Source organism: Alligator mississippiensis, chromosome 1 (assembly GCF_030867095.1).
Source record: "Alligator mississippiensis isolate rAllMis1 chromosome 1, rAllMis1, whole genome shotgun sequence".
NCBI lineage: Eukaryota > Metazoa > Chordata > Crocodylia > Alligatoridae > Alligator > Alligator mississippiensis.
Window position 1 is genome coordinate 223330856 of NC_081824.1, and position 25194 is coordinate 223356049.

Consider the following 25194-nt stretch of genomic DNA (forward strand, 5'->3'; position numbering starts at 1 on the left):
CGGACTCCCAACTGCAAGGGGCTGCTTGGGGGGCTCCCCGTGCCCCACACACTGGGGGGCAGCGGCTCGGATGGATCTTTACAAATAGGTCCTGGTACAAAAGATTGAGACCCGCTGGTTTAGAGGATGGGGCAGCAGGTAGGAACTGGCCATCCACGTTTATAGGTGGGTCCTGGTACAAAAAAGGTTGAGACCTGCTGGTTTAGAAGATGAAGCAGCAACTAGGAACTGGCCATCCACGTTTACAAATGGGTCATGGGACCAAAAAAAAAGTTGAGACCCTCTGGTCTAGAGGATGGGGCAGCAGGTAGGAACTGGTCATCCACGTTTATAGGTGGGTCCTGGTACAAAAACAGGTTGAGATCCCCTGGTTTAGAGGATGGGGCAGCGGGTAGCAACTGCCCATCCACGTTTCCAGAGGTGTCCTGGTGCCAAACAAGGCTGAGAGCCGCTGCTGGCTGCGGCGGGGGCCGGGGAGCCGGGTGCCCCCCGCGGCGGCGCGGCTGCCCGGAGCAGGGGCTGGCAGTGCCGGGGCGGGGCGGGGCGGGAGCGCGGAGGGCGGGAGCAGCCGGCTTTGTTCTGCACGTGGGGAGGGGGCGGGCGGCTCCGGGCTTGCCCACCGCGGCAGGCGGCGCGGCCCCTCTAGGCGCCGGGCGTCTCCGGCCGCGGCACAGCCCGGATGTAGCGGCAGCAGCCGGCCGAGCCCCCGGCCCGGGAGAACATGGCGCTGCGAGCGGCGTGAGCGCGGGGATGCGGCCGGGGAGCGCCTGAGCGTCGTCAGGTAGGCGCGGGGGCTGGCGCGGAGCACCCCTTGCCGCGCCCGGCGCCGCCTTTCTCTGCGCCCCGTGCCCGCAGCCGCGGGGTGTGGGCCGCCGGGAAGCCGCCCTGCCCTTGCCTGTGGGCGCTGCGGAGCGGCACCTGCGCGCCCTCTCCCCGCTCCGGGCCGGCGGGGCAGGCTCCAGGGGCCGCGCTGCGGTGGAGCGGCCGGGACGCGGTCGCCCCTGGAGGATGGCATGGTTGCCATGCGGTCGCCCGTGTAAGGCGAGGGCACGGCCGGGACGCAGTCGCCCATGCAGGATGGCATAGCTGCGATGTGGTCGCACCCGTAGTGCGAGGGCATGGCAGGGGCAGGGTCGCCCTTGTAAGGTGGCACAGTCACCCCTGTAAGGTGAGGGCATGGCTGGCACATGATTGCCTATCTAAGAGGACAGCACAGGTTGGACACAGTTGTCCGTGTAAGGCAAGGACATGGCAGGGGCATGGTTGCCCGTGTAAGGTGAGGGCACGGCCAGGACACCGTCACCTGTGTAAGATAATGGCACAGGTGGGACACAGTTACCCATGTAAGGTGACACGATCACCCATGTAAGGCGAGGGCATGGCTGGGATGCGGTCACCCTTGCAGGATGGCATAGCTGCGATGTGGTTGCACCGGTAAGGCGAGAGCACAGCCGGGATGTGAATGCCTGTGTAAGATGATGGCACAGGTGGGACACGGTAGCTTGTGTAAGGCGAGGGTATGCTCGGGATGCGGTTGCCCATCGATGTTCCAGATTTTTGCACCCTTTGGAAACAGGGTTGTGGAGCTGGGCTGGCCACAGCCCCACTGTTTTGCATCCCCTCGGAGAGGATCGTATGAGGGACAGCTCCAAGATGGCAAGTTCTATTCTAGAGAGCAGTGTCCGGACATGGGAAGGGAGAGGCATATGTTTGTCGGTACCCGGGGTCTGTTCACTTGACAGGAAAGTGGGAGCAGTGACCTGGCAGAATTAAACAGCAAGTTTGGTGAAAGGTGTTTTTAAAGTGAGTGCTTAGACTGTAAGCAGCAGCATGAAATGCCATACAAAGAGCCCAATCTCAGAATAGCGCTTGGAGAGAGACGCGGTGCAGAGGCAGGAAACCTGGGAGCGGTGCCAATCAAATCAATAGCAGATAATGCAGAGCGCCTTTGATAACGCTGACTTTAAAAAATGAATTCAAGGCTTTTCATGTCATTTCTCATTGTTTAATTGCTTTGGTGAGAAGACATGACTTCTGAATGTTTTCCACTCATGTTGCTTCATTTCATAAATGCATGTCACTTAGCATGATGGGGAGACTTTTTATTATAGAGTTTTAAAATACCTGAGGTTCCTTTGAATAATTTATCCCTGTTGGGGGGGGGGGGCGGGGGAGCGAGGTGGATGAAATGGCAGCTGACCTTGCTATGGCACTGGAAAGTCTGAGCTAGTCAACAGTACAACTTGACAAGGAGAGCACTAGGCAAAGAAATGGTATCAAGTGCTTCAAGACAATGATCCTTAAAGGGGAAAGGGAGGGTTTTTGCCTTTCTTTTTCAGGAAGTGTGAAAATGTATTGTTTCTGGAGCTGTAGCTTGTAAACCTCCTCTGGCAGATGTCTCTGCACCTGAGGTGCACAGAGAAGGAGTACATATCTGAAGAATCCTAACCTTGTCCCCCATGTTTAACTTATTTCCTGCCCCAGAAAAGCCTCGAATAAGTAAAAATGTGTATGAGTGGAACAACTGAAAAGGTACTGGCTGTATACAAGAAAGCACATCAAGGGCTGTTATAACAAAGCTCTAAGGTTAGGCTCTTGAGTTCTTTGCAAAATTCATTACTTGGTTTGAATAATGACTGAGGATTTTTAGAAGTGACTAGTGTTTTTGAGTGTCCCAGCTTTTCCATGCTTGGCTCAGTTTTTCAGAGGAAGGTTGCTCTGAACTACTTTAAGATATCGCCCCAAAATTGCTTCCCCACTGAAGCTTTAATCATTTGAAAATCTGGGTGACTATGCCTGCAAATGCTCTGTTTTACACTATAGACAGATAGAAGGCTGGGAACTGTCTCTGTGTGGGTTTAGCCATCTTTTTACTTCATTACCTTTGAATCATGGAAAGAAAGTGTATGAGCGAGGACTGCTTTGCTCAAATAGGTGTTTGAGATATGCATGCTAATTCAGAGGTTCTCAGTGTTTTCATTGAAAGATAGTGAGCTATGTTAGCCTGAAGTCAGGCAAAGGCAGAATCTCTACCTTTCCTTCTTTCATAGTAGTGGTCATGCAAAGTGGTCCCATGAACCAGCTCCCTTCCCATTCATAATCTTATAGACCAGTGGTGCTCAAACTTTTGGCCCCACAGGCCAGATATGTGGCTCACAGTTGGTTCAAGGGCTGGAGCGGGCCCCACGTGCCAGGATCAGGCCCTGCACAGCTTTGACCAGCCCATGTAACACCCAAATTGGGCCCTGCACTGGCCACTGGCTGACAGGATTAGCCATATGTGCTGGGATTGGGTCCTGGTGCCCCACACTGCTTCTGCCTGACCCTGTGCACTGGGGATTAGCCCCTATACTTCCTAGGCCAACATGCTCAAATCAGGCCCTGGTGCTCCACACTCCCCCTGCCTCCCTGCATACCTGATCTAGTGCCTGGGGCCACACTATGTGGCCTGTGGCGCTCCCCCTGTGTCCAGAAATTTGGCATCAAGGGAGTGGCAGCTGCTCCCCTGCCAAATTTTCAGACCAGTGGAGAGTTCTGTGCGTTGGATGACATGGCTCCGGTGGCTTGATCTGGTACATGGGCCATCCCTGCTTCAGACTCTCTTGTCATTTGTGACCATGTAACATCACCAGGTTTACATGTGAAATTATTACAGTGAAGTATTTAGGTGGGATATGTTCTGCTGCTGCATGCTGGGTAATAGCTGTGATAGTTAATAAATCTGATTTTTGGATGTCATTAAGACCAAATTGAGGCCCGTATCAGCCTCACTTTTTTTTCTTTTTATAAGATTGCTCTTAATTTTTGTGTCTCTTCATGTGAGTGAGCAACTGCAAATGAGAATTAGGCCATGAGCAGATGGCTGCGTGGCCCACTAACATGCTCTGCTTGGACTTTACTTAGCGCCAAATTTTAGCTTTCTGCAGAGCCATGAATGTAGTGGGAAGCTTTTGATATCACTTATTTTCTTGCCCTTCTACATATCTTTGCAGATAGATGTAGCTGTGGATAAAGTCTACAGCCTGATTGCATTTGTTGTCTGTATCAATGACCAATATTTTGTTATGTGGGGAATCCTCGATTAGGGATTAAAAAATTGAAAACATTCATTGTTGCATCGGAGTTTGCTCTGAATCATTTTCCCTGATTCTGGTGTTTCCAACCCTTGTAGATTACAAAGGGTTTGAAGCCCTGTATGAGTGGATTTTCTAAGATCCACATACATCTTAACATCTGTGTGGGTGTATGAGACCTGCATCCAGATGCCTGTGCTGTCCACTTACCTAGGGTAGTGTGGCTTCTGCAGAGGCTGTGTTTCCATGATCTGATCATCATGTTTCTGTTCAAAACGATGCATAATGGAGGCATGTATACAGCCCGTTGAGTACCTGCTACTTTGAGAACATACCAAAAAAATGTTGGCTGTCTGTTATCTTGAGTTCACTCTGAAACAGCCCAGTTCTGCACAACCACAAGGGATGAGTTTTAAGGAAGGAGGAATATGTTGTGGAGGCAGTATTTTTAAATCCCAATTTTATGCTTGCCAGTGGCTTTTGATGTGGCTTCCCATTATGAGTTACTTATATGGCTCCCATTACTGTCATATCTTAATACCTCAGCTTTCTTCATTGTAGGTATTGTCCCAACATCCCTGTGAGACAGGGAAGCACTGTTGTAATCTCTGCTTAAGAGCCTGCTGAGACACTGAGGCACATAATGGCTAATTGACCCACTTGAGATCATGCAGAAAATCTCTGTCATGGTAGGGAGTGAGTTTGGGTTTCCTGGGTGTGTCTACATGAGACATTTACTGTGGAGTTGACTAATTAGCTCCACAGTGAAACTTCATTGTCTACACATGCAGGACAGAATAAAGTAATGAACTCTGCCATAGGATAGTACTGTCAGACACAAGTACTATCCTACGGTGGAGTCATTTAGTCTGCTCCAGTGCACGTGTAGACGCTGATGGGGCTGGCTGGGGAATGAGAGTGCTTCAGTGAGGGGGCTGCCTAACTGCTAGCCCTGTTTTATGGCACCCTCGTGACCCAGCCAGCCGCTCCCAGCCAGCTTACTGAGCTGGCCTTAAACTAGCTGATTTAGGTCTATACATAGTGTAGCTGCAGTGACACAAACTTTGAGAGCTTATGAAGGGTTCATGGCAGGCTTGCATAGGTGGCAATGAGCTTTATGTTGTCCCAAGGAGATCGTTAACCATACTTGAACTAGCTACTTTAAAACTATCATAGGTATGCCTGTGTAACACTGCAGTCACACCTTTGGGATGCAGGATGGGCATTTAAGACTGTTCATGTAAGGTAGGTTATGGCAATTTCCTGTCAGAAACCTGTCAGGATAGATGAGGGATTTGAAGCAGGAGATGGTGGGTACCTGGCAGAGAAAGTCAGAACAGAAAGGATGTCTGAGGTGTAGGGAACAGCATGGTGGACACAAGTCAGGAAAAGGAGATGAGTGACTGGGGTGACAAGCAAGAAGGTGAAGAACAGGGAATTAGTGAGAAATGAGCAAGCAGCAAGTTGAGCCGGGTAGGAGCAGCCCTGGGTTGGCAGGAGGTCCTGGGAGTCAGCCTGCCAGCCTGGGGCTGCTCCAGCCCAGCTCAACATGCTGCAGTCCTGGGCTTATGTGCAAATGTGGCACCTGGGGCCAATGTTTAATCGGCCACATTAATTGCTTTTATAGATGCGCCCCTTGAGTCCTATAGCAGGGCTCTAACCAAAACCAGGGGAGTACTCAGCCATGCTGCCTGCCTGCCTTTGTTGAATAACCCCCCTGTCCTCAGAAAACCCCCTTTTGGGGTGGGGGGCAAACACAACAGTTTCCTTAGCCTGAAAGAAGCACCTGCAATAAAATTCTGTCTTCAGCTTTTAAAACATGAATACAATCCAAGTCACTTTATAATGAAACAGATTTATAATGGAAACTTGACTATTTTGACATTTTCAAAATGAAACATAAACACTGTAGACTTTTCAGGGTGTTTCTTCCTCCCTCTCCTCACTGTATCAATTGGATAAGTTCAGCCAAGAAGAAAGAGAAAGTTTCATATGAGAAATGTATTCCAATTCTAGCCCTAATCACAGGACCATTCTTCCTCTGTGCAAAAGCTTAGAGTAGAGTTAGTCTTTCATCTCTAAATTGTTCTTTCCTCCTGCAGTTTTGTTCCTGCAGCATCCTTTATTCTGATTCTCAAATCTGCAGTGGGCTTCCTAGTAATTTTTTTTTTCTCAGCAGTCCAACTGACCACTTTCTCTTCTGGGAGTATCCGTGACTGGATGAATATTTATGTTTGGGTGAAACTATAGGATTTCAGTGACCAACCCTAATGAAAATCAGCATGAAAATAAGTAAATGAGTAAGTTTCTTGCACAGTATATTTCCACAACTATTACTTCAGGACTTGAGAAAAAAATGCATTATTCATCTGTCAGAGGGCTCACTGCTACTGTAATGTATTCTTTTTAGCATCCATTCCAATTTGAGGTGTAGATAATTCAGCTGAGATCCTGTGTTCCTTTATTCTGGGGAACTCCAGTTCAAGTTCCATGTCACTGAGGGTTTAGCTTAAAGAAAGAGATCAGGACAGTTGCTTAATTGACATTGCACATTTTCAGTGAAGCATAGTCCCATATGAAAAGTGCAGGCTCTCTTCCTCTCTGTTCACCGCCCCCCCCCAAACCACACACTTGAAACTCAAGCTCTCGCTGGAATCCCTTATCTTTCTTTTGAAGCTATTACAATTAAGAATCCCAACTATTTGACACGTGGTCAGTATGCATTTACTAAAATCCCTAATCCACCTTTTATCAGGTGCTTGTGCTTTTTGACATCCGATTGTTTTCAGAAAATAAACTGCTTCACTGAGTGATGCAAACTGAAATAGGGCTGGCAGCTGCTGCCCATACATTTTTATAGTGTTTGAGGTGTAAATATATACTTCTGACAAAGGAACTTTAATATAAATCATGTAAGATCCTTAAGGACAAGAGCACTATACTTCAGCTATCCAATATTTTTACTGTGGCGCTGTGAATGCCTTTACAAAGCATTTCTGGTAGAGTCCTTGATTTACCGAAACTCCTGTTGAAATTGATGAAGACTGTGTATCCAATCTTTCCCTCTTAAGGTACAGATTTTCCTACTCTTTGAGAAACCAAGTCTTTCCCTGATTTTAGATGAGCTCATTGCTTGTGATTACTAGGTTAATGACTAGAGATAGGCAAAAAAGGAAAAAAAAAAAAAAGAATCTGATTTTGAAGAAATTTTGAAAATGTTGAAGTGTTACATTTCAGAGGGGTCTGATTTGTGCATTTTCCACATTTTTCCTTTTTTTTTTCTGAGTTATAGATCATTATCATGTTTGGAGCAAATTAAACTGTTTCCAAACTATCACATCAGTTTCATTGCTTTGAGGAGGAAAAAATCAGTAGAAGGCCTTGGTTCTTTTTTAAATACAACCTGAAATGTTTCTGCAGTTTTTAAATGCAACCTGAAAAGTTTCTCCAACTTTTTACAAAGAAAAAAAGTGTGGTAAAAAGTCAATTTTTTAAAAGGGAGAACGGTACCTGTGTATCAAAAACTCAATGAGCTCTATTAAAGATGTTTAATGCTCAAGTGGCTATAATTAGTTTTCCAGGCTATTAGTTTATGGAGAGATTCTGTTAATGCTATTATTTGCATCTCTTTGTCAACAAAATCAGTAAGACCTTAGTGCATTCGATTTTTTTTTTTTTTTTTGGAAGGGTGTCTTTTCAGGCGGAAAGGCAAGATACATTATATCAGAACAGAAGCTTAGATTTCTGAAGAAAACAATAAAAATCCATATAAGGTTCCTACACATCCTTAAACTCCACAGTATTTTTTTTGTGTTTCTTAATTTCTGTTGTTCTAGTTCATGCACTTCAGCTCTAAAAACAGACCTCCAACCAAGAAGTCCATTAGCTCAGCTAGTAGAGGGAAGTATTTTATATGAACGTATCCATTGTGCTGCAGACCTTGGTAGCATATGGGAGGTGAATGTAAATTAACAGTGGAACACTTCTCTTGCAGCACACAATCCAATAGAGAACAAAGTCTTACACTCCCTATTGGAAAACATGTCCCTTAGCTACAAGTGAACTATCTACAGTTACTGTTTCAGGGGGACTCCATGCCTCTCACAGAGTTCTTGTATAAAGCTGCTTTTAGAGAATACAGGTTGTATTACATCTCTACTAAACAGGTGATAAAAGGCATGGGAGACATGGATGGATCCAGGATTTTAAAAAGGGAATGTGGGATTAGCAACCAATGCTGCAGGGGTGACTGCACCCCTGCTCTTAGCTTCCTTCCCCCCCTTCCCCGGGCAGGCACACCACATTGTGGGAGCAGCAGATGGGCATTTTTTAAAGTCCCCGAATCAGGTGAGAATACCTTCCCACCCCTGCTCTTGGTACCCCATTCCTTTTCCTCTGTGCTCAGCAGCACCCCCCTTCCCTCCCATTGTCCCCCTTACCCTCTCTACTTAATGCCTCTGACTGCAAGAAGCTATTGGGGAGATTTCTCTGTTGCCACTGCCACTGTCATGCAGCTCCTGCCCCACTCCAGCTGGGGCGGTGGGGAGCAGCTTTGTGGGGAGCTGGGCTCAACCAGGGACAGTTGCAGCAGTGGGCAGGTGCTCCCTCCCTGAGCCTGCTCCAGAGCTGGCTAGGAACACCTAGGGGGACTGGGAAAAGAAGGGAGACTCGCCTGCTGCTACCGCTGCTTGTTTCCCAGGCTGAGCCCAGCTCCTTGAGCAGCCCAGCTGAAGCAGGGCAGGAGAAGCTCTGGAGCCCCCCACCCCGAGGTCAATTGAGGGAACAGAAACAGAAGTGGGTGGGAGAGGAGGGATTGGGGTGGCACATGCTACTGATCATGGAGGGTTAGGCGGGGAATTCTTACCTGCTTTGGGGACTTTTAAGTTCCCAGCTGCTGTGCCTGCAGCATGGTCTGAAAGGTGGGGGTGGGAGGCATGCCACTGCATGCCTTCTGGATTTGCCCCGATGGGAGACGACTTGTATTGAATTAGACTGGGTGGGTGGGGGGATGGGACAGGGGACACTGGCTGTTTCCTGGCAACAATATGTTTGGAAAAACTTCACTGAATCAAGGTCCAAATACCTTATGTGAATGGGTAAAGTTATGGACATAGTCACAGGTGTAGGCTAAAAATATTCAGTGCTTTCTTGCTTCTCACTTGGTTCTCTGCCATGGAAATTGAATGCTGTTTGACCTCCGTAAACAATGCAGGACTTAGCCCAAGGACTTAATTTTTAAATGCTCATGGGTCAGTTCTGATGGTGTTCTGTACAGTAACATGAGAACTGGAGGCTGTCGCTATAATACCCCAGCATGCAGCCTATAGCAAAAGGGAGGAAAGGAGCATGAGCATATCATGATGAAAACTACATGTTCCACCACAAATATTTGCATCCTTTGTAACTGATTTTACATAACAAATGAAAAACCTTTTCCAAAAGCATGATTTCCAAGAATGATTGATGTTGCTTAGTTCTCTTAGAAAATCCAAAGTGATCTTTCAGTTGGTTTTGCTAATCCAGTCTCCATTTCTAGAATAAACTACTATTTCCATAAACATTGGAGATTATTCCTGAAGGAGGCTTTAAGTAAAAGAAATGATAACATTATATACTGATGTTATTTATATTACACTAGCACCTAGATTTGCCAATTGAGGTCAGAGTCCAGTTGGGCTGGCCCAGTGCAGATGCATAGTCAGATTAGTCAGATATGGCCCTTGTCCAAAGTAGTTTATAATCTAAAGTCCTGATCCCGCAACATTTATGCACATGCTTGACTTTGGCCAAGTGAGTACTTGTGTATGCAATTGACTTTGACCAAGTTAGTAGATCTAGTCAAAGCAGGGGAACATGTGAAGTGATGAGCTCAAGGTCATGTGGAAGTTCAGAGGCAAAGCTGAGAATAAACCCCAGGTGTCCCAGTTCACACTCCAGTCCTCTGTTGATCAGTATATGTCCCTTTTCCTATTCCTGCTCTTCTACAATTAGATCCGTGAACGTAATAAACCCCTGTATCTGAATCAGGCATGACATGCTGATACTTTAGGGGGTGGGAGTGTTGATCCCGCTGAATAAAGATGCAATGCCAAAAATAGTTTAGGACAAAGATCTTGGATGCTAGAAACAGGCACAGCTATTTTTTTAGAAGTACATTGTTTTAAGCTAGAGGCAGTTGTAAGGTGAAAGAAAGGTGGAATAGTACATTAGTATATATGAAAGAATATGATCAGTTAAAACACCAAGTAAACATCTGCCTTTCACAGATGCTGATGTGAATGCTTAATAATCCAAAATTGCATCAGGAGCTAAAAAAATGAAAGTTGGTCACTAAACTCTGCCCATATTAAATACCATATTGTTTCTATAGCAACTAATGTACTTCAAAGGGGAAAGGGAATCAAAGGTAGACAAAGGAGAGGGCAAAAAATGAATAAAGTAAATGGCATAAAAATGAATCTAGTCATGGATATTGTAGATGTTTCGTTGTTGCTTGTTTGGGGAAGACTTGCTCTATTGCACATGAGCAATTCATCCCAAACTTGCAGTAATGAAAGAAAGCTCTTAGCACCCCTCGCCATCACATACTCCTGTTAGTCTGCAGACAACTCTTTCACTTGGTTTCTGTGAATTTTCAGCCTAATTCTGTGAGGTACTGAGCACTTTCAACTCCCACTGGCATTTGGAGCTCAAAGCATCTGGTCCCAGGAAATCAAAGTAATTATGACTGGGTTTGCAGTTCTACATATCTGAAATGCAGTACCCATTTCATTTACAAACATATGCTGACCGTATCTTGTCTTTTTCCCCTTCAGGTTTGTTTTTTTTTTTTTTTTGACACTTTAAAATAAATGCATATTATTTTTGTTACTAATTCAATAAAACATGTAACATAGCATGTCACAGACCCTGAGATAATAAAAGAACCAGTTAGAAGAGTTCAGTCCTCAATTAAACTGCCATTAACTGATAATACACGTATTAAAATAAAACTTTTTTTATTGACCTCCTTGCTTCCCCCTATAACAGTGGTTTTCAACCTTTTTTCATTTGCGGACCCCTAAAGACTTTTGCATGGAGGTGCGGACCCCTTTGGAAATGTTGAATGGAAGTGCGGCCCCCTTTGAATGGTAAGTGTGGGTATTTGCATACTTTTGATTGATCATAGCCATCTTATGCAGACCCTTCAGACACAGTCTGCAGGCCCCCAGGGATCTGTGGATCACAGGTTGAAAACCACTCTCCTATAGGAATCTTCTGGCTGTTGTTTATTTAATAGTGGAGTGGTGTGTCTCCGCTATTTAGGTTTTGGCAAAGACACTCTTATGCTGACTGGTACTACTGCACTTATAGGGAAAGCATTCTGAGTCAGTGGCACTGGGTGTCAGGAGAGGTGGAGGGATGTGTTCCAAGTTCTGACACTGCCCTCCCCACCTGGGTAAATGTGGAAGTGTCTACTTAATGTTTTTGCTACAGTTACCTTCTCGGGAAAATGACTGAGTATGATAGGTCCTAGTTTTTCAAGCACCTTTGAGCTCTTTGCTCAAAAAAGAATGCTATATTTGGTCAAGTCTTAGGAGGTAATGAGCCCCAACTTCCTTTGAATACATGCAGTCAAGGGCTTCTGGTGCATCACAAGAAGCAGTCAGTGCTTTGCAGAATTGAGCCTTGCATATAACATATTATTTGACTGTGTGCCTCAGGCATTAACAAATTATACTGATTGGATTTACTGCCATGTTTGTTCACAAAGCGAATTTAGAAATGACCAAATGGTGTTGGGGTGAATGTCATTAGTGCAAAACAATGATTGATTCCTTCTTTTATGTATGATGTATTCTCGTGTGTAAACAAAAATATATTTTTCCCTGAATAGACAGCCTCTCCTGCAAAGAGCTGGTTGTATCATAGTGCTTAGGGTTGGAAGGGACCTAAACAGATCAGCAGGTCCGACCCCCTGCCCTGGGCAGGAATGTGTGCTGGGGGTCATATCTGTCCTACTCCACCCCCAGCTCAGGCTAGGCAATGCCTGCCCCTACCCGATCCCTCACCACGGGAGGCGTTGATCTGTCCCCCACACCCCTTCCCTCCCCCCTCCCCTTCCACCACACCAGACTTACCACCTGATGGCTGCTGTATCGGATTGGTATCGGCTGATATGCCTCCTTAAATATCGGCTATCTGTATTGACCCCCAGAATCTATGAGTGCACCCCTAGCTTTTCATAGAACTTGGCTTAGTGTTTGCAGAGAGATGGAATTATCCTCTACAAGTAAAGAAGAATGGTTTTGTGACTGCAAAGTAAGTGGCTAGGGCCGCAGGATATAGGAGTTTTTGCATGCCCAATTGTGCATCAAAATTAAATTTCCAAAGCAGTCAGGGAAGAGAAATTCTACCAGAGATTCCAGACTAATATTGAACTCACAGTTGCCTGCTAAATACCTCTTTGCTGATTAACGTAAATTTCCTCCTGTTTGTGCCTCACTTGCTTTATGTAAACAGAAGTCTTTGTAACCAAAATAAAATGAGCAGATGAAAATATGCTTGAGCCGGTGCTACGACCAAAATCTTAATTCATTTGATGGTAGTGTTGGGGTGATGTCATTGCCTTTTGATTTTCTTCTGGACCAACATAGCAATGAGTTTTGTGGATGGTATCTCTTATTGGACCAACTGCCTAGTTGGGAGGGATGTAGACATGCTCTTGGGAACCAAGTACTCTTACGGAGGGACCTAGGGAAGGATACTGTGATACCTGAAAGCTTGCCTATGTTTTTCCCAACCATGCATAAATCGAATAAAAGCTATCACTCACAAAAGTCCGGTAAATTTGCTGAGATTTAGCCTATTTTTCCTTTGTACACAAATGCCTTTACTTCCTCCTTTTAAATTGCTGGTCAAAATTCTACTGATTTCTTCAGGAGTTCAACCAAGTTCTTATGCGGCATATCTACACATGCAATTACGGCACATGAATAAACTGCGGGGGTGCCCTGGGGGTCAGCCTGGGGCTGTTTACCACCAGCTCAACATGCTGTGGAGGGGCTGGTTAGGATATGAGGGTGCTTTAGTGCAGGGCTAGCCAGCAGGCAGCCCCTGCACTGAAGTGTCCTCATGCCCCAGCCAGGCCCTTCAGCGTCTACATGTGTGCTGCTGCGGAGTTTTTTACTCTGCATTAGGATAGTACTTATAGTTACAGCTTTATTTGTACTTGTATTTACAAGTACTATCCTGCTAGAGAGTAAATTAGTTTAGCCTAATAGGGATGCACATATAGACGCCAAGATATTTACAGCGCATCATTAGTCAACTGTTCATTAAATGTCTTGTGTAGATGTGTCTGGAGATTACTTCTTTGGGCTTTGCACTGGGTTTCACATCACTTGCTTGTACTTCCTGTTCACAGGGTGGTATGTCTGCTTGCTCTTAGCGCATATTGCCAGAACCCTTTTATTCAGCTCATATCATGCATAAAGTGCAGCCCAAGTGAGATCAGTGGGGCTGGCAGACTTAAGAAATACTCTGCCTTTCTCACAGCACAAGCTTCTTCCTAACTGTTACTGTAGTCTCAGGGCTAGAGTAGTTATTTCAGCTCCTCTCCATTACAGTAGGAAGTGGCTTTGAAAGAAGACAGACTAGCAGCTCTAGCTGATGGGCATCTACATCATTAAAGCAAGTATTCAGGGAAGCTGTACACCTTTCAGTGTCTGTCTTTAAAAGCTCCTTATCTCACAGTAAGATTGGAGCACTGGAGACTAGCAAATGTCTACGTAATTCCAAGACTAGAGAGATTAACACTGGCTATGAGGGAAATGATGGAAACTGTTAAGAAATATGATGGGAAGATACCCCACTCTGAAATAGGACAGGTAGCATGGGTTGGAATAGAGAAAACTGCTCTGTGAGCCTATTAGAAAATTGAGGGTGCAGTACTGAGTGCAAAATAAGATGTCATATTCAGTGCAGAGTACTGGGATGGGGATAGGCAGCAAAGCCATCTGTAAACTGAGCAAGTGTGTTACAGATGATGGTTGTGCTAATGGAAACATTAGTGATACAGTGGTGAGGGGTATAGTGCAAGGGCTAGTCTACACTAGAAAAGCTTTGGTTGTATAGCTGCATTGGCCAGCCTTCCTAGTGTGGATGCAGCTTAGATTGGCAAAAAAGGTACTTTGGTTTAAATTTATTTTGGGACAATGGCATCAATTAAACAGGTACAAAACACTTTTTTTTTCTTTACCAATACAACTGTATCTGAACAAGGGGCTTGGTTGGCTAGAATAAAAATGTTGTAATGCCACATCACATCACCTATATAAAAATGTTAGATGAAGTTATGAACAATTGAGTTAGTCCTGCTCAGATTTGAATTTGTGGTCCTAGGAAGTGGAGTTATTTCAAACAGGGGTTAAGTGAACTGGGAGATGTCCGAGTATTTTCTGAATATGAACGTGTGTTGGGGAGTCCAGAACACCTCTTACCCCTTTTTGCTGTGCTGTATATGTCACTACATTTCTCCTTTCAGGTGCTCTGATCCCAGAAGCAGTTCAGTCTGAATCACAATGATTAGCATGTGACAGAAGGGGGATTGTGAGGAACAGTTCCAAGGGAGCTGAAATACATAGGCCAGGATCACATCCAGTGCTAACAAGGCAACCACAGGAAAGAATAATGGTCACAGGTCATGACTCAGTTTCCCTGCTCCTTATTCAATGGTCAAGAGATTGTTATCTCAGGGAAATGGGTGGGAATGCAGAAATTTGAATCTGAACTGTATAAAACTGCTTCACACAAAGGCATAGGTGTGGGAATCTGAACTTTGCCTCGGCTGCAAGGACAGTTTCTGAGGGCTGTCCTGAGTCTTCATCACCCAATAGTGAGTATGTCTGTGTATTCTCTGCTGTATGTAGCTGCTCCTGGTAATGTTGCCTGGTTGACAGTATCCCAGTAAACTGGTGTATTGTGTGGGGGAATTTGCTATGGCTTCTCTTGTACTTCTCTGGATAAAATGAAAGCCCCCACAGTCAGCCTGGGTGGACACATATACTGCTTTTCCTATCGGGAAGGGGATATGCACGCCTACCAAAGCTCAGCATTGTCTTATCTTCCCTCAACAAAGTACTATATAAGATGAGTAATTTTTGCCATATCTGCTATCAAAATAGTCAACCTTTAAAGGTGTCATAGTAGATCTAATGTATTTACTTGAATATAAAATAACCTCCCAATAATTAGATTATATCTATATATAGAAAAATTTTAAATTTGTTATAATTTTACTAGGGGGGTGCACTGATAGACATTTTTTGGGCTGATATTGATGGCCTATTTTTAATAAGCCATATCAGCTGATACCGATCTAGTTGCCGATATGCAGCCTGGCAGCTTGGAGAGCGTCTGGCTGGTAAGTCTGGTGTGGGGGGAGGGGGGAAAGAAGAGGATGGGAGATCCAATCAAGGCCCCTGCGGTGAGGGAGGGAGTGGGACAGGGGAGGCGCTGCCCAGCTGGGGTGGGGTGCAAAATGGAGCTGCAGCTCATCTGGGGGTTGTGTGGTGGGGGTGGGAGGTGGCTTTTTCTGCTCGTGCACCCCAAGAAGGCATGGGGGTGTGTGTGTACCCTGATCTATGAGTGGGGCAAGCTGCAGACTGGGGTGGTGCTGGGCTTTTCTTGGCGGGGTGTGGGAGAGGGCTGGGCTGAACTGAGCTGTGCCTGGGGCAGGTGATAGCAGCACTGGGAGCAGGGGCTACAGCAAATTTTGGGATGGCTATAGCCCCCCTCCCAGTGCTGATGCCACCTGCCCCAAGTGCAGCCCGGCCCAACTCCCTGCTCCAGGAAATGCTTGGTGCAGCCCTGGGCCCCAGCCCACAGCAGCAGCCCACACTTGCTACACGCATGTGTCCGAGGGCACGTTTCCCCCATGTCCTTCTGGAGTGTGCGTAACGGTGGGAGCTGTCCCCCTGCATCCCTTGGACAAGCCGCTTGTCTTGTGCCTGCCACTGCCCCTCTTATTGCAGGGGCCTTGATCTGCACCCCCCCCCCCCGCACGCTCCTTCCCTCCTTCTGCCCCTCCTCCCACAACAGACTTACCAGTGGATGCTACTCTGCACACTTCTGGGCTGTGCTTCTGGCTGCCTGCATGCACAGGGCATTTATTTATGCTGTGGCTCTCAGGGGAGGTATGTACTTATTATGATCAAAGTGTGAACTACTGGACAGAACTGAAGCCAGTTCTTACTCTGTAAGTACTTTTTAATTTTGGAAGGGTAAATTAGGGAAAGAGTAGGTGAAAAGGAAATCTATTTACAAAAAACACCAAATGTGGGTGGTGGGTATCAAGTTAGCATGGGAATCAAGTTAGCGAGACTGTCTCAAAGGAAATTCATGGATGGGTCAAATCCTGCTTGAAGTCAGTGGAAATAAAGGTAGCAGGACTTGGCTCCTTTTGTATACAGTGTATAGCCGGCTTCTCAGAACTGACGCAGTAGTGCTTCATTCAAAGAAGGTGTAGTAGTAAAACACACATACCATATGCCTGGGATGCCATAAAGGATTTACTTTTCATGCCTCTCCAAAGGTAAGACAAAGTGCAGGGACTTTTATTTATTTTTGTAAAAATATATAAATAAACTTCTCTCTCTCTCTCTCTCTCTCTCTTTCTCTTTCTCTGGTTATATATATCTAAACCGATCCCATTACAGAAAAAAAAATGCTCCTGTGCACCAGTACAAAGGCCCACTGGCTACCCGTACCTGTTACAATGTCCACAAATTGTGCGCAAAACACACAAAATACAGCCAGTCCTTTCTGGCCTGTCTGACCAGCCCTCCCCCTGCTTCTGGGGTCAGGTACTCAGCTCAACTGGTCTCTTCGTCATTGTCACTCCAGCTTCCGCTGTAGGACCTGCTGGTGCTGCTGTTGTCACTGTCCTCCGTCCCACTCTTCTGGTCCTCTTCTCCACTGCGGTCACTCTCTTCTTCCTTTGGCGGGGGTTGTATGGTCCTGTGTCACGTGTCTCTATGCCAGGTGGTGTTCTCTGCGTCTTCTTCATCCTCTGTTACCAATTTCTGGTGGTAGGTCCGGAGTTTGCTCGGCGCCATCTCCATGCAGCCCGCTACGTCTACGTCTGTTTGTAAGTAGAGGAGCAGGTTCCTGGCCTTCCACAAGGCTCTCCTGACGCAGGATGCAAACTGGTCGAACTGAAGCGAGGGGCTCCCCTGGTTTTTGGTGAGGTGCCTGTACAGTGCGGCCTCGCTGGTTAGCCGGCTGACGCCGGTCACTGCTTCACAAAGCTGCTATACCCTTTTCCACACCTCCTTGGTGCAGGTGCCAAGCCATAGGAGGTGCTCTATTGTCTTGGTGGCCCCGTGGCAGTTGGGCCACGGGCAGCTGGGTCTCCTCAACTGCCCATTTCTATGTCTCCGGGCCCTTGCTGGGAGAGCTCAGTGAGCTATAAGCCAGTTTGGGTCCTTCCGATCTTTGCGCAGTTCCTTGCAGTGGATGCACTCCCATGCAGCTTGGCATGCGTCACCCGGGATCAGGTCTGCGGGTGACGTGGTGTCCCTTTTTCTCACCAGCTCCTGGATCTTCCTGTGGCTTTTCATGGTTGCTGGGCCTGTGTTCTGCAGTCCGTACACGTCGCGGCATCGGTTCAAGGTCTCGTAGAACCAGGGCGGTTCTGTGATCGATGGCCTGTGGTTAGTCGGGGTGAAAACCCTCCAGTGTCTCAAAACGTGCCCTGCAAAGTACTTCACGAGACAAAGTGCAGGGACTTACATTCAGGTGCTGTGAGTGGAGCTCCTGATGCAGGAGTGTCATGCTCCTGTTAGAGAGAGCAAGCTGATTTTCAGAGGCAGGAAGCTTTGGGTTGGAAACAAGTTGGTTGCCTGGTTATTGCATGATCTTCGAGATTATATGAGAAATGAATCCCTTGTTATGATGCACTGGATTTGCAAGCTCTCCATTCTGCCTGTTTCCCTTGCCCTGTTTCTCTGGGGATCAGTTATTACAGCCATCAGAATTCACAGAGAAATTAAGCGGGGGTTTTCTCCTACTTACCTATAGTCTTTTGTGATGTAAAAAATGTAAATGTGGACACACAACATTCCCTGTTGGAAAGAAACTTGTGCTCACTTTGTAGACTTGCATTCTGGGTGTGTTTTTTTTTTTGTTTTTGTTTTTTTTCTTTTCTTTTCTGGGAGGGTAATGCTATATGTCAGCAGAGCTCTTTCTGTGCTGGAAACAGGCTCAGCTAAAGGGAAGTTGGGTTCAGGCCAGCTGTGCTTTCATTTTGGGGTCACCCTTTCAATTGCAGCCCACCTTCTGGCCAAATCTGCCTTCTAGGAGGCTCAAGCTGCAGTATTCTACCTCTGGAGCTGGACATGCATGTGAGAAAGCCCGTCTGTGGCAAACTTCAGTGCCACTGCCTAATGGGCCGGAGATGGGGAGCTGGTGTTTATCCATCAGTTAGCATTTGCTCCTCTATTTGATAATTGGCCTCACAATGTAGTCTTTTGTTGGCACCCATTAATTCAAAAGGGTGGGGAGGGGGGCATTCCAAGCTATATGTACATGATATTTTTAGGGACAGGCTGAACCGTGCCTTTCCTTTGATTTTGCTGGGGGTAGAATGTGCTGTATCTCTGAGGGCAGAAATTTAAACTGGAGTACCCAAGAGGTCCACAAGGTCCCTTTCACTGCAGGCTGTCCACAGCAGCCAGGAGTAGCATGAGGTGGGGAGATGGTGTGGACAGGAGGCTTGGAGATGTGCTGTTGTTTTGCATCTTTTGCACTGCTTGTGCTAGTTGGGCTTTGTGCAGAGCTCAGGCTGAACATGTGGGTGCCTTTCCCATACAGTGCCCCAGAGGGAAGATAGCAAGGCAAACACCTCCTGCCTACTGTGCCTCCTGGAACAAAGCATTATGCATTTGGCTAACCTTTGCTTTGTTCTTGTGTAACCTGGAATGTGTTGCTGTGCTGACCTACAGGAGGGGAGAGTTGTTGTGGCCTCCAGCCAGGCCATGTTTCCTCAAGCTATAGCATATTTTGCTTTTAACTCTGGAGGTGGCTGGTTTAATCATCTGTGTGTTGACCAGAATGCCAGGTGTCATGTTTTCAAGGTATCCTACAGATTTATGGTCTAACTTCTAGCTGACTTTGCTTGTAAGCCCACACCTACATGTGCCTGTTCTGACCTGGGACTGTCTAGGAGAGAATGGCCATGAATTCTCTGACTCTCTAGGTTGCTGGGAGAGAATGCCACACTGGTCATCCGATACAAGCACCAAGAGGGGAAGCTGCATGAGGAGAAAGGATAATGGGGTCAGCCTCACCGGCCAAGATCCATATGCTTTATGCATGTATACTCCCTAATCCCCAACTACCCTCTCCATAGAGCACCATGGTAGCTTAGTCCTATCCTGTGGATAAATTCATCAGCTGTTAGCCATGATGCAGATAAATGTCCCAGTAGTGTTGCTAGGATATTTCCCAGGGTGAGAGATTTTGATTAGGTTTGCCGGTTCTGGTTTTTTTCCTTCAGTGGAGCCTTGCCTGCATGGGCTGCCGCTGGGTCCTGCAGCCCCTGACCTGTGTGGGGCTCACCAAGCCCTGAGCACATGGGGTTCCGGCACCCCATGCACTGTTGTACTTTGTTAGGTAGCAAACTAAAACATTTCAGAGGTGTTTTATCTTGCTGCGTACCAAAGTAATTTAAAATGGAATATGCCGCCGAGTGTGCAAACAGCACTGCCATTAAAGCAGTCCAAAAGGACATTTAAGCTGCTTTAAAGGCCAATTTTGTGGCATGTACAAAGGGCCAATGTGTAGGGGAGTATTTTGTCTGTTTTACCATGCCTGGTGAAACTTATTTACAAGTATCTCACAGTAAAACAATTATTGGGCCCATCTCTTGAAGTCTTTATTTAAGACCAAACTTATGTTTGATGGACTAATAATGATTTTTTGGATTTTGCCATTAGTATTTCTGTATAGCAGCATGCATTTCTATTTCCTTATGTTTGCTATATTCTTTGGCATCTTTCTCTCTCTTTGATGCGCTTGTGTCTCACTATGATACTTGCTTCAACACCCAATTATATATGAGAAAAGATATTATTCTGCTTCACTGATTTACTTTGAAATTAAACTGGGCATAGTTTGAATATATGGAATTTTACTTAATAGGGGAACAATAATAATTGCCAAGTTAAGCTTTGTTAAACAGAAATATATTTGTGTTATGCTGTTAAGTTGTCAATCAAAACAAAGACTGGATACTGCCTGGTGCCATAGATGCAGTTCTCTTCTCTACTTGTTATGCAGTCAGCTCCTTCAGAGAACCCAATCTAGTCAAAATTTGCCCCTAAGGGCATGTCTATGACATCAAAGGATTGTGCTAGGGAACACTGCAGTGAAGCCCTGTGGGCATTACACCCTGAAAGCTGAATGAGACTCTGGGCAACCACCAATTAGCATGCCCAAGACAGAGCTTATTGGCACTCACCCTGTGCAGCAATGAGGGCAGCTGCATTCCATCCTTTCAGTTTGTAACATGCATGGAGCAAGCTTTAGCCCACCATAGTACTTCCATGTGGGTAGAGTTGATTATTTCCATCTTCTTACATGGTGTTTCATCATTTTTGTAGTGTGTGTAAACCTGTACAATACAATAGGTTGATGTTTAATCATCTTCTGAAAAAATGGATCTTTAAGCTTACAGCCTGCTTTGAAATGCCCTTTAAGAGCATTCTGCTATATTTTCCTAATTGTCAGTGGTGCACCTACCTGCATTTGTTCTTCCTGGGTCACTGGCTATATATGTTAAATTCCTCATCATCCACATGTGATTTCTTGAGCATTGAGTCATATAGCTATCTTTAAAATGTCTTCTAAACCTATAAGTCATTTCCACACCTTTTAGTTGCTCATGATCACAGCTCAGTCTTCCCAGTGGAACAGATGATGTACGTTTTCTTTTATCTTCCTTGTAACGAGATTGTACTCCCTGTATTCTTGTAATAAAACCTAGTAGCATCTATGGAGGGGAAATCAGTAGGGCTGCAGATGGAAGTGTTTGCATTTGCTTTTTGATGCTGTAGGTGGCAGTTGCCCACCTACAGCTATGGGAAGTGATTGTGACTCCGCTTTCCAGTATATTGCTGCCCAATTTGGAAACTAGCTACAACATAAAATTCCATCTGAAGGGAATGAAGTCAGAAGGGTTTTTGTTGTTGACTATAATGGGACAAGGATTTTACCCACTAGGTTTAAACATTTCAGAAAACTCCCCTTGCCAGTTGCAAACGTTAAAAAAAAAAAAAAAAAAAAAAAAAAAAGGCCCCAAAATATCATGAGTATTATTTAAAACTTCTCATGATTTCTAAGAAAAATAAATATGGGGTCTTCTTCTTGCTTTCTGGCTTTTGAACTATTGTAGTGCATTTGGGTCACTTTCAGAATTTTTATCTGAAATCATAAAGCTTCAAAATTTACTTTTAAAAGAAAATAAAAAGGGAAAAGGGAAACTCTTACATGATCACTTGACTCTGGGAGCTGGGGTTTATCTTAAGGTAAAATCACAAGAGATTCTAATGCAAGGCAGAGCAGGAGTAGTTTCTTCCAAAACCATCACCCAGCCAGAGGAGAGTATCCCAAAAATAAAATTCCCTCCATAGTTCTTAGATCCCCAAAAGAGACTGCTTATATCCAGCTTTTTGGGCTCCCCAAAGGCCCATTCAAAAATGGGCTTTTGTGGCATGCCCTGAAAGGTAATAAATATGTAACATTTTAAACTGAAGAGGAGAGCAGAGTAAATCTTAAAGTTAAGGATCTGCAATGGAGATCACTGAGTTCCCTTCTAAACCAAAGTGCCTAAGTAGGCTGGCACAGAGAAGAGGACATCTTCCAAGTAGAATGGATCTATCCATGCTACAGGGCTTTTGTTGTTTAAATGCACCTCATGAAACTGCACCCTGGAGGCAGCAGGAAGCTAGTGAAGTCAGTAGACAGCTGATGTGTGCTTCTGGCAGGAGTCTTTAGAGCAGGGGCGGGCAATTATTTTGGGCAGAGGGTTGCTTACTGAGTTTTGGCAAGCCATCGAGGGCCACATGACAGGCAGCCCGGGGCAGATTAATATTAATTTTCTAATTTTTTTTAGGGGCCCCATGGGCCAGATAGAATGGCCTGGCAGGCCACATCTGGCCCCTGGGCCGCATTTTGCCCACCCCTGCTCTAGAGGCAGGATGCCTTCTTAAACCCCCTTGCATGCTAGGCAGAGCATGCCCAGCAAAGCCAGCTGCTTCCTACCCCTGCCTTCCATCATCTTGTAACTGAGGAAGTTGCAGTGTCAGAGCTGTATGAGAACTGAGCGCAACAATGATTTAGATCTATATAAGACTAAACAAAAAATGGTGCGAATTCCCTAGGTATCTGAACAAGTCATTAGAATTACAATGGCACATGATAACCACCCAGCAGGGAAAAAAACAATCAGCTTGGTCTACCAATAAATCAAAATGCACTTCTTTTAATCCCCCACCATACAAAGATGATTATATGGCTTTATCATTTTACCCAATGGGTCATAAAATACGAGGGTTTTTTGGAGCAAGTTCCTGGATTGTTCTGAAAAGAACACCCTGCCAACCAGACTCTCTTGTAGAACTAGGTAAATAGCTAGCTCTAAATACCAAATAATACTATAAAGCAATCAAAAGTAATAACTGATGTAATTATGGAAATTATGCACACAGTGGAACCTCACTAACATGCTCTAATGGCAGGAGAGACGTCTTGCAGATTAACAACATTTTTGTATTGGCAAATAAGGCCCCAATTTAAGAAAACCATGTAAGCATTGACTTCTATGGGAGTCTTGCCTGAGCTTAGAGTTAAGCACATGCTTAAGGGCTTTTTGTTTTTGTTTGTTTTCCTAATTGGGAATGCTTTCCAGGCTCATGGCCCAAGAGAATAACCACCAAAAATAGAATGGAGGGCACAGCCTCACAATTCAGTTACCATGTCAGTGTAATTTAGTTTTAATTATTTATGGCAGTGCTTTACAGCATGCCATTAATTGCACAGTAGCATATTTTGTAGAAGTAATATAATTTTAGGAATGGGAAACCTCGCTATGTTGTAAATCTTTGCTGCCAAGTGCAGTAAGGTTGCAGGCACCTTCACTACAGTTGTCCTCTTTGCAGTATAGGGATGTGAGAATTAGTCATCTTCTGCTGTGTTCCTAAACTGAATTAGAACCACCCTTCATCTCCTGCTTGGATCAAAATACCTTTCAGAGCAAGTCGATGGGAATTTGGCTTAAGGAAAGACTGCAGAGATGAGTACTTTAAAACTTTTAGGGAGTAATTGGACTGGCTGTAAAATGTCTGTGTCTGATTTTTGGAAGTGAATGGGACTTTGATCTACAATAAGTCAAAGAATGGACTCTTAGGCAGCGTCTCAGAGGAAGCAAGTGGCCTTAGAGATAATGGGAATTTCTACACGTTCATTAATGCGCTTTTGCTAATGCACATTAAATTTAGTACCTGCATTGTAAGGTACTAGAAAAAGGCGCATTAGCTTATTTTAATGCACATTAACAACTGCATGTTTTTGTGATGCTTTAACACACATTAAAGTGCACATGTAGATGCACCCAATGATTCGAATCATGGATATTGGAATAGTTAACATTTCAGCTTAGTATTTCAAAGGAATTTGGAGTAGTTGGATTTACTTTTAATACAGTATAATACAGGTAACCAAAAATAAAGGACTGTAAATACTCTACCTTGGTATATGAAACCAGTTGTTAGCTCTCCACTGGCAACGTTTGAATGTGGTTAGTGTTTGGGATACAGGGTGTGGTTACTGAGTAATTTTCTGTGACATCTTGACAACAGAAGGAAACAGAAATCTGCTTTTGAGGAACAGCCAGGCAGACAAGAAGATAAAATTCAAAGAAAATAGAGTTGCAGGAGGAAGAGTGTGATTAAAAGAAGAGAGAGGCTTGCTTTTCATCTTCAAAGGAAACAGGAAAACACACAACTCCTTAATGAAGCAGATGGGTCTGATCCTCGGATGCCATAGATTTGTTGAAATCTATAGACCTATTAATTTTCCTTAGCTGAGGGTCTGGCTCAGTTAGTAATATGATCTCCTTTTGGCAGATGGAAAGACAAACACCAGCATTTTCAAAAAGAGTCATGAGGTTCTATATTTGTGAATGTACTTACATACTGGGAATGAGGCATCTAAATAGCTTTAAAAATATATTTACATTTTCTAGGCCTTTTTTTTTTTCTCCTGACAAAGGACCCTGTGCATCTGATGTCTGAAGATGTGTTGTGGAGGCACCAGGCAAATGTGACATCCCCCCTGCTAGGGAGCTGCAAGGGGCTAGCAACTCATGACACAGATAGGTCTGACTGGAAAAGACCATGGCTAAATCCACTGCAGCATTTGCTGAGCATTTTAACCTCTGCAAAGGAGTTTATGACATGTTTTAAAGCTTCTTTCCTCACCCTTAAGAAAGTAGGCAGTATTAAGCCACATTCTTTTTAGAGAACAGGAGTATAGGTTGTAGCTGTGTTGCTCTAAGGACGTAGCGCTCTCCATGAGGTGCAAGGTTTCACACTCTGTGGAAGTAGGATTTAATAGAACCTGAGTACACTATTGAAACCGAAGTTGCGCAGTAACACAAATGCTTCCTTTCTTCCCTTTGGGGAACAAACCTTCAGACACAGATGCATAAAGAAAGCAGAAGGAAAATAGGCTCCGATTTCTAGCTCAATCTCTAACCCTATTCTTAAGCCTTTTTCAGGATTTATACTATACTGGTCACTCATGCTCCTTTCCACATGATCAGAACTCAGCCAAATAATGAAGCGTGTCAATCAGAAGCATTTAAAGTGATGAACAATAAACTTTATACTAAGCAAAATTCCCTGGGAAATAATTCAGCCTGAGTGCTCACCTCAGTGTTGCTCATACAGGCTGCTTGTCCTCTCAGTATCCACAAATTAAACCCCACTGGGCATGTCTACACGAGATGCTACGTTGCCTTAGTGATGAGCTACGGTGATGTACCTTGTTGCTGCGGCAGTGTAGCATTGGGTGCAAAAGA

The 25194-nt window shown here is 45.1% G+C and overlaps 1 protein-coding gene across 1 annotated transcript in view; it reads left to right on the top strand.

Annotated features, from left to right (window-relative positions):
* Nucleotides 1–607: 607 nt before the first annotated feature.
* The window catches only part of PAK5 (p21 (RAC1) activated kinase 5), a 264366-nt gene continuing 239779 nt past the window's right edge, over nucleotides 608–25194 (top strand). The window contains exon 1 of the mRNA XM_014595094.3: nucleotides 608–781. The gene's annotated coding sequence lies outside the window, so the exon portion shown is untranslated. The remainder of the gene's footprint in view (nucleotides 782–25194) is intronic.